Here is a 9035-nt window from a genome sequence, read left to right on the forward strand (position 1 = left end):
AAAGTCTCCTCTCTCTAGGAAGATAGTATATTGGAGTAAACATTACTCTGTAGTGTAACACTCAAATTATAAGAAAGGAGAGAACAATTGTTCTAGTCAACAATATAGCCTGATGACTCCAGGTAATCAGTGGGTAATCATATCCCACAAATAACTCTAATTAGAATGGAACACTAGAGATATATATTCACATATACCCAAACTAGAAAACCCTAGCCAGCTAAGTGACCCTAACAGCTATGAGAATATCTAGGAGAGATATTCACATATTTACAACTAAATTACTATGACCAGTATGGGAATATATTACTAAATTACTAATTACTAAAGGGATATATTCTATTTTACAAATATAAAAAATTCATAAGTATAGTTTATTAGTTATAATATCTCAAATATTTTGAACATCATATTTTAAAAATAAGTTTTTTTATAATTGAATGAATTTATGTACTAAACACTAATGATTTATATGTATTTCTTCAGTTTAACAACACTTTATTCTGCTGTCATAAAAAATTATTAGTTTTTCTGGGTATAGAATGCTAGGTTGAAAATCATTTTCTTAGATAATTTTAAAGATTTGCTCTCATACTTCCAGCCTTCTGTGGATAAACCTAAAGTAATTCAGATCCCTGATTCTTTTTATGAAAGTTTTTTGTGTTATTTTTTTTCTCTTTCTTAGATTTGTTTGATCTATTTTTTTCCCAGCATCCTGAAACAGCCCAATGATAAGCATTGATCTACTTTCATCCATTGTGCTGGGTACTTGCTGAGTTTTTAAATTTGGCTAATGTTATCCTTCAATTTGGAGTAAACTTTCTAAACTATTTCTTTGATGATTTCCTTTTCTCTACTTACTCTAAAAGCTACTCTTAACATTGGAAGTTCTGAACTATTGAATCTAAATTTATTAACCTTTGTTTCCCTATTTCTCATTTATGTAATTTTTATCTTTCAGATATTATACTGAATTTTCCATTTCTGCTGATTGTTTAAATTTCTATGAGATCTAGTTTTATAGCTACAATATCTTCTCTTACATTCCTGAAGTCATCCTATCTAATAAAGAGGGAATATGCTAATTGACCCTCACACCATTGCAAAGTTGGAGGCTCCCACAACCAATAAGGAGGGAATATGCTAATTGACTGCCCCACCCTCAAAGATGGTGGCACCCATAGCCAATAAGGAGGGAATATGCTAATTGACTGCCACACCCTCAAATATGGCAGCACCCACAGCCACAAGATGGTGGCGCCCAGTCCCCTCCACCCCGCTGGGGTGGTAGGCATGCAGCAAGACTGGGTGCTGTGTGCCTGCCTCTGGAGTCCCCCAGTCCCCTCAGCCCCCCAAGCTGACCAGGGCTGGCCCAGGCACAGGTAATGAGGGCCGGCCGAGGCTTGTGCTGCCGGCAGTGTCAGCAGCAGAGTTGTGATGGGACCTTACCTTCCCCTGATTGCCAGGTCACCTCCTGCCCCTGAGGACTCCTGCACTGTGAGAGGGCACAGGCCAGGCTGAGGGGCCTCTCCTCCAGTGCATGAATTTTCATGCACCGGGCCTCTAGTTAATAATAATCTTATAACTTTCCTTTCTTTCTTAAACGACCTCAATTTCCTCCCAATTGCAATTTTTTGTTTGCTTGTTTATATTTTTATCTTTCATATTAGAGATTTTCTTCATATGTTCATTAATTATTAGCATCCTGTTAATGAATAAAAAAGGAGATGAAAATCTGATTTGAAAGCTGTATGTACACAGCAGAGTAGGGGGAGACTATCAAATATGAGGTTTATTATAGATTTATCTAGATGGGCTATTTGTTGATGAATTCCTTCAAAATATCCTCATCTTTGGATTTTTTCTCTTGGGCCTTTTATATTCTCCTGATATATACTTTTAAATTTCTTGCTTGTAGATTAAGGTCCTGACTGCCAATGTTGTGGTAATCATAGATTAAGAGATCTTGAGATCAATGCAATCTGCATTCAGAATAACTAAGGTCACTTAATCACCCTGTTTTAAGTTTAGTACTTAGTCTTTCATTGGACCTGGCATCCTCTAGTCTGGAGTTTTTGTTTTGTTTTGTTTCTTTTTTTGAGAATTCTTTCCTACCATTTTCTGAGTTGGTGCAGAACAGGCTCCCAGGTGTAAAGAAGAGGAAGGAGAACATAGGGAGCAACTGTTTTCAAACTCTGTTTAATAAGTCCTCCTAGTATTTTCCATCCTGCACTGCTAATTATGAATGTACATGGCTCAGCTGGTTCCTGTCCCTTTGAGGATTTTGTGATATAAGTAATCTGGTTAGTTCTCAGCTTTTCACACTGTTCAGTAGGGATTCTATTTTTTTCCAGTCTGATTAGTTAACTATCATTTGTTCATATACTTTCTCCTAACAGAAATTTTGTTGAAATTTTCACCTCTCTTGTCTGCCTTATACTTGGCATTTTATACATTAAAAAAAACACTCTACTGTAATTTTAATTGAGTAGGAAGCAAATTTGATACATGCATTTTATTCTTACTCTTATCTGGAACAAGAACGCTTTCTTTAAAGAAAATGTACTGAAAGCAAATAAAACTAAAACTACTACGGTTCAAATAAAGTGGAGACAGAACAGACCTTGCTCTTGTAATTTCTAAGAATTTAATATTGCCAAATTTTTCTTCTTACCAAATAATTTTTCTAACTCTATATGTCAAGGGTATACTTTCACATTAAAAATTAATTTCACAAAATGGGACCCAAGAATATCTATGAAAAGAGGAATATTTCTATTTTAGTATTTGTCAAATAATACTAAATTTGGAAGCCAAGTAATTTATACCCTAAGGCAGTGGTTCTCAACCTTCCTAATGCCGCAAACCCTTTAATACAGTTCCTCATGTTGTGGTGACCGCCAATTTCATTGTACAAATTGAACATAATTAAAGCATAGTGATTAATCACAAAAACAATATGTAATTATATATGTGTTTTCCGATGGTCTTAGGCGACCCCTGTGAAAGGGTCATTCGACCCCCAAAGGGGTCACAACCCACAGATTGAGAACCGCTGCCCTAAGGGGTAAGCTCTAGTTCAAAACATTCCAATTTCTATTTTATAAAGCTCACGAAGCATGTGTTCTAGTATAGACAAGGAACATTTTCTTAGTGGACTATGATGAACTGGAAGATTTTAAGAATCCTCTTTAATGTATTGCCTTACATTTTACCTTCATTTTACATTTATTATAAGTGTAATTTTTAAAAAATAAACAAATGTATCTCTACCTTTTTACAGGGATATATTTGCTGTTTTCCTACATTTCCACTAGAGATTTCTGTAATAGGATATTTCAAAAATATAATACTCTCAATTGCCTTAGTTAACCCTAAGGTCAATCTGTAGATTTAAATATCTAACAGTCATAAATACAATGAATAATTTAAATTTATATACTCCAATCACCTTAGTCAAAATTCATAAGTTAAATGGGGAAATAAAGAACATACTACACATATGTTCCTTCTATAATATTTTGAAGTATTTTTTAGCATTACCTTTATATCTCAGCTTCTACCCTAATGTTTTCATATGGTTCAGGATAGCTGCTATAACTCCAGCTATCGTGTTCACATCTTTTCTGCCAACAGGAAGGACAAAAGGAAAGAAAAAAAGGTAGGATAGGAAATATTGGCCTTACTTTGGAGAGCCATATGTCAGAAGGAAGGCAGGGGTTCTATTACCATGGGAAATGTATAAACAGATAACAGGAAACAAATTGCAATTTCTGTCATACTGGTATTTTTCTGTCTCTTACCCAGCACACTAAATTCTACCTTGTTCTGTTCCCCTATTTTTATTCTTTTAAATTAAAGTACAGTTAACATGCATTATATTTCAGATGTACAACATATTGATTGTACATTTATATTCCTTACATTGTGATCACGATAAATGTAGTAACCGTCTGTAACCATACAAAGTTATTATGATAATATTGCCTATTTTCCTATGTTTTATATCACATCCCCATGACTTATTTTTTTTTTGTAACTGGAGGTTTATACCTCTATTGCTCTTCACCATTTTCACTTCCCACCCTCCTCCCCTGACTCCTCTCCCCTCTGGCAACCATCCATTTGTTCTCTGAATCTATGAGTCTATTTGTTAACCCCCTACATTGCTCATTTATCACTCATGCACCATCTACCACTAACATTTTCTTTTTTTTAAACAGATTCTTTCATATCTTATTGATTTCTCTTATCTATTTTCCTAATGGAAACCTGGATTTTCCTTTATGACACTGTCTTGAAACAACAAAAGTGGAAACAGTTGACAATTTACTAGTATTTGCTCTGCAGAACACCTTTATTTCATTATAGATAAAGATACATATTTTTAAACCACCATTTGGATTCCCTAAATATTCTTTCTCATTCTTTAAAAACTTGGGCACCTTGATTAGAATTGGCCTGTTACTCTGTGCCCTGCAATCTTTAATTAAGTTTGCACCCATTTGTTTATATATATAAAAACATCTTTGAACCTACATTATGAACCATGCTTTGTGCTAGATACTGGGTATGCAAAAGGAGACATTGCTTGTGATAGTTCAGAGTTTAGAAGAGGTGGCTACCTTAATCAAATATGCTAAACACATACATACAAACTGAAAAGCGCTGTCCTGAAAAGTACTCCTTTTTGTAATATTCTGATGACTGATGAGACTTTACTCACTAGATCTCAAGCAGTACAGTCTAATAGTTGAAAATATAATTTGATTATATTCATAAAATATGCACAGAGAAACATGTACTAGTATAACGAGACAGGCGCACCTTATTTCGCTGTGCTTTGCTTTCTTGCTCTTCGCAGATACATTTTTACAAACTGAAGTTCTGTGGAAACCCTGCGTTGAGCAAGTCAGTCAGTATTATTTCTCCAATAGCATTCCTCACTTCCTGTTTCTGAGTCACATTTTGGTAATTGAAATATTTCAAACTTTTTTAAAATTATATTTTATGGTGATCTGTGAACAATGATCTTTGCTATTACTGTTGTAATTGTTTCTGGTTTCTACAAACTGCTCCCATACAAGACAGTAAACTTCATAAATGTTCTGACTCCTCCAATGAACAGCCACTCCCCTCTCTCTCTCCATCTCCTCAGGCTTCCTTATACTCTGAGACAAATGATATTAAAATTGGGCCAATTAATAACCCTATAATGACCTCTAAGTGTTCAAGTAAAAGCTCTTCACACATCTCTTACTTTGAATAAGCCTAGATATGATTAAGCTTAGTGAGGAAGGCATGTTGAAACCTGAGCTAGACTGAAAGCTAGTCCTCTAGCACCAAACAGTTAGCCAAGTTCATGAAGGAAATTAAAAGTGCTACGCCAGTGAACACATGAATGATAGAAAGCGAACAGCCTATTGATGATATAGAGAAAGTTTTAGTGGTCTGGACAGATCAAATGAGCCACAAAATTCCTTTAAGCCAAAACCTAATCTAGAACAAGGCCCTACCTCCCCTCAATTCCACAAAGGCTGAGAGAGGTGAGGAAGCTGAAGAAGAGTTGGAATATAGCAGAGGTTGGTTCATGAGGTTTAAGAAAAGAAACAGTTTCCATAACATAAAAATGCAAGACAAAGCAGCAAGTGCTGATGGAGAAGCTGCAGCAAGTTATCCAGATCTGGCTAATGTAATTAATGAAGTGGCTACACCAAACAATCGATTTTCAATGTAGATGAAACCACTTTTTTTGGAAGAAGATGCCAACTAGGACTTCCATAGCTAAAAAGAAGTCAATGCCTGGCTTCAAAGCTTCAGAGGACTGGCTGCCTCTTCTGTTAACGCTAAGTTTTGGGTGAAGTTAAGTTGAAGCCAAAGCTCATTTACCATTCTGGAAATTCCAGGGCCCTCAAACATTATGCAAAACCTACTCTGCCTGTGCTCTATAAATGGTGAAACAGCCTGGGTGACAGCACATCTGTTTATAACATGATTTACTGAATATTTTAAATCCACTGTTAAGACCTACTGCTCAGAAAAAAGATTCCTTTCAAACTATGGCTGCTCATTGACAATGTTCCTAGTCACCCAAGAGCTCTGATAAAGATGTACAACAAGATTAATGTTGTTTTCATGCCTGAAAATACAACATCCATTCTGCAGCCCATGGGTCAAAGCTTAAATTTGACTTTCAAGTCTTATTATTTAAGAAATAAATTTCATAAGGCTATCGCTGCCCAAGACTCCTCTGATGGATCTGGGCAAGGTAAATTGAAAACTATCTGGAAAGGATTCACCATTAACAACATTCATAATTCATGGGAAGAGGTCAGGAAATCAGTATTAGCAGGAGTTTGGAAGAAGTGGCTTCCAAACCTCATGGATGACTTCGAGGGATTCAAGACTTCAGTGGAGGAAGTAACTGCAGTCTTGGAAATAGTGTGGAAATGTGTGATGGAAATCGTCAGGGAACCAGAATTAGAAGTGGAGCATGAAGATGTGACCAAAATGCTACAAGCTCATGGTAAAACTTTAACAGAAGAGGAATTGCTTCTTTGGTGTTTTCTTGAGTTGAAATATACACCATGAAGATGCTGTGAAGATTATTGAAATGACAAAAAAAAAAAGAAATAAGTTAGCATACTAGGTAAACTAGTTGATCAATGGCAGGATTTGATAATTTTGAAGGAGGTTTTACTGTGGGTAAAGTGCTGTCAATCAGCATCTCATGCTACAGAGAAAGAGTGCATGAAAGAAATAGTCAATTGGTGCAGCAAACTTCATTGTCTTATTTTAAGTAATTTCACAGCTACTGCAATCTTCAACAACCACCACCCAGTACCATCTTCATCTAGCCATAAAAAGACATCAAGCCATCAGCAGCAGCAAAATGATTACAACTCCCTTAAGGCTCTGATAATGGCTAGCATTTTTAGAAGTAAAGTATTTTTAAATTAAGCTATGTACATAAGCTTTTTAGACATAATGCTATTGCATACTTAATAGACTGTAGAGTATAAATAAACATAACTCTTATATGCACTGGGAAGTCAAAAATTTTGTGACTCATTTTATTGCAATATCCACTTTATTGCAGTGATCAGAACCAAACCCACATTATCTTCGAAGAACGCCTATATTATTGTTTGTGTCTTCCTTCCAGGAACACACCACTTCTGTTAGCTTCAACTCTTGGCACAGGGTAGGATTCTTTTGGGTTTTGAGAATATAAACTGAGATGTAAACTACGTGTTAGTTCATTACTGCCATCCTATTATTTACAGTAGCAAATTTTCCATTATATGCAAATATGACACCATAACCATACCTAAGTTCTTCTTTTACCTGTACTATTCCAATTTGTGTTATTTTTTTCCTCTTTGTCTTCACAAAAGTGTAAGAAAAGATACCACCCATGCTCCATTTTTAATTTTTTGCTTTTTTTTCATGGTAGAAGTAAGCAGTGACCTAACAATGGACTCTGGAACACTGAGAGCATGCTTGTTGAATAGAGGCTATAGAGGAGATAAATGATGATGGGAAAAAAAATAAATAAAATGAATTGGGCTCAAGTAGCCAAATCTCAGATATTTAGCTCTTGTTCAAAAGTTTACTAAAAACAAATGCACTTGAGTCTCTCTCACACAGTGATGGGAAGTAAAGGAATAGCATTTTATGAGAGTTTATAACAAAGGAACCTTATTTAAACTAAAGGATTGGAGTAAATTTCCCTGAGGAAGCGATGATTGCACTGAAATATGAATGCTGAGAAACAGATACTCAGAAAGGAGAGAAAGTTTCACAAGACTGTGTTATAGGAGGGAGCATGGTGTGTATTGGAGGAACTGACAATTAGTGTTAATGGAGCACAAAAAGGCATAGAGATGCCTTCACAATAGTGCAAGTGACCTTAATGATTTGATATTTATCCAAAAAGGAAAGGCAAACCATTTAAATCTCTTAAGCAGAAGCAAGATTGTTAGATAAGATCTGCTTTTGTAAGACTACTCAGGCTTCAGTCTGGAGCATGATTTAAATAGGCACCAGAGTGGATGTAGGGAGGTTAGTGAAGAGGCCAACTCCGTAAGTAACCTGGGCAACATAGTATATTAGTTTAGATCAAACTCCATCAGTAGCAGTGAAAATGAAGAGAAAGAGACATTTTCAAAATGTTTTTAATAGGCAAAAATGTTCATAATTTTGTGGTGAATTCAATAATAAATATACAGATTGCTCACTATTGTTATGCCATAACTTATAATTAGTACTTTATTATAAGTTATGGCATAATCTCTGAGAAACCCTATAAAGCCAGGGCTAATATTATCCCTATTTTATAAGCAAGGAAACTATTGAGAACATAACTTGAGTAAATTTTTAAAGTCTTACAGGTATCAAAGTTAGAATAATTCCGATGTTCTTGGACACTATATTTGGTCATAGTCACAAACAACAATATCTCAGTGGCTTATCAGAGTGAAAGCTTATTTCTTAGTCATCAAAATGTTCTTATGGGTTTTTTAAAATGTCTCTTTAAGGGTCTTGAATTGCCTCCCTCTTTAAGTGCCCTTGTGAGACCTTCTCCTGTGTCACATTCAGGGACCTTTGACAGGAGCTAGGCACATGTTCCTGATCCACTGCCAGGGGCTACAAGTCAGGGGGGTGCAGGCTGGAAGGAAACAAAAACTGGTTTAGTGCGAAATAGGAGTGCTATGCAAATCTGGGGGGGGCGGTGTGTGGCACCCACAACTGATGTCATCAATTCAAATAGAAAATAGAAGAAAGTGGAAGAAAGTTTTAGAATTATGAGAAAGTTAATGCATTTAGTTGTTTTTTTTAAATATATTTTGATTTCAGAGAAGGGAGAGGGAGAGAGAGATAGAAACGTCAATGATGAGAGAGACTCATTGATCATCTGCCTCCTGCATGCCCCACACTGGGGATTGAGCCTGCAACCGGGGTATATGCCCTGACCGGGAATCAATTGGTGACCTCCTGGCTCATCAGCGGACACTCAATCACTGAGCCTACCA

At 35.9% G+C, this 9035-nt stretch overlaps 1 pseudogene; it reads left to right on the forward strand.

Moving 5' to 3' along the window:
* The first annotated feature begins 5215 nt into the window (after positions 1 to 5215).
* Positions 5216 to 6803, forward strand: LOC102443125 (annotated as a pseudogene).
* Positions 6804 to 9035: the final 2232 nt, after the last annotated feature.

This window comes from Myotis lucifugus, unplaced genomic scaffold, assembly GCF_000147115.1.
Source record: "Myotis lucifugus unplaced genomic scaffold, Myoluc2.0 scaffold_240, whole genome shotgun sequence".
In the NCBI taxonomy this organism is placed as follows: Eukaryota; Metazoa; Chordata; class Mammalia; order Chiroptera; family Vespertilionidae; genus Myotis; species Myotis lucifugus.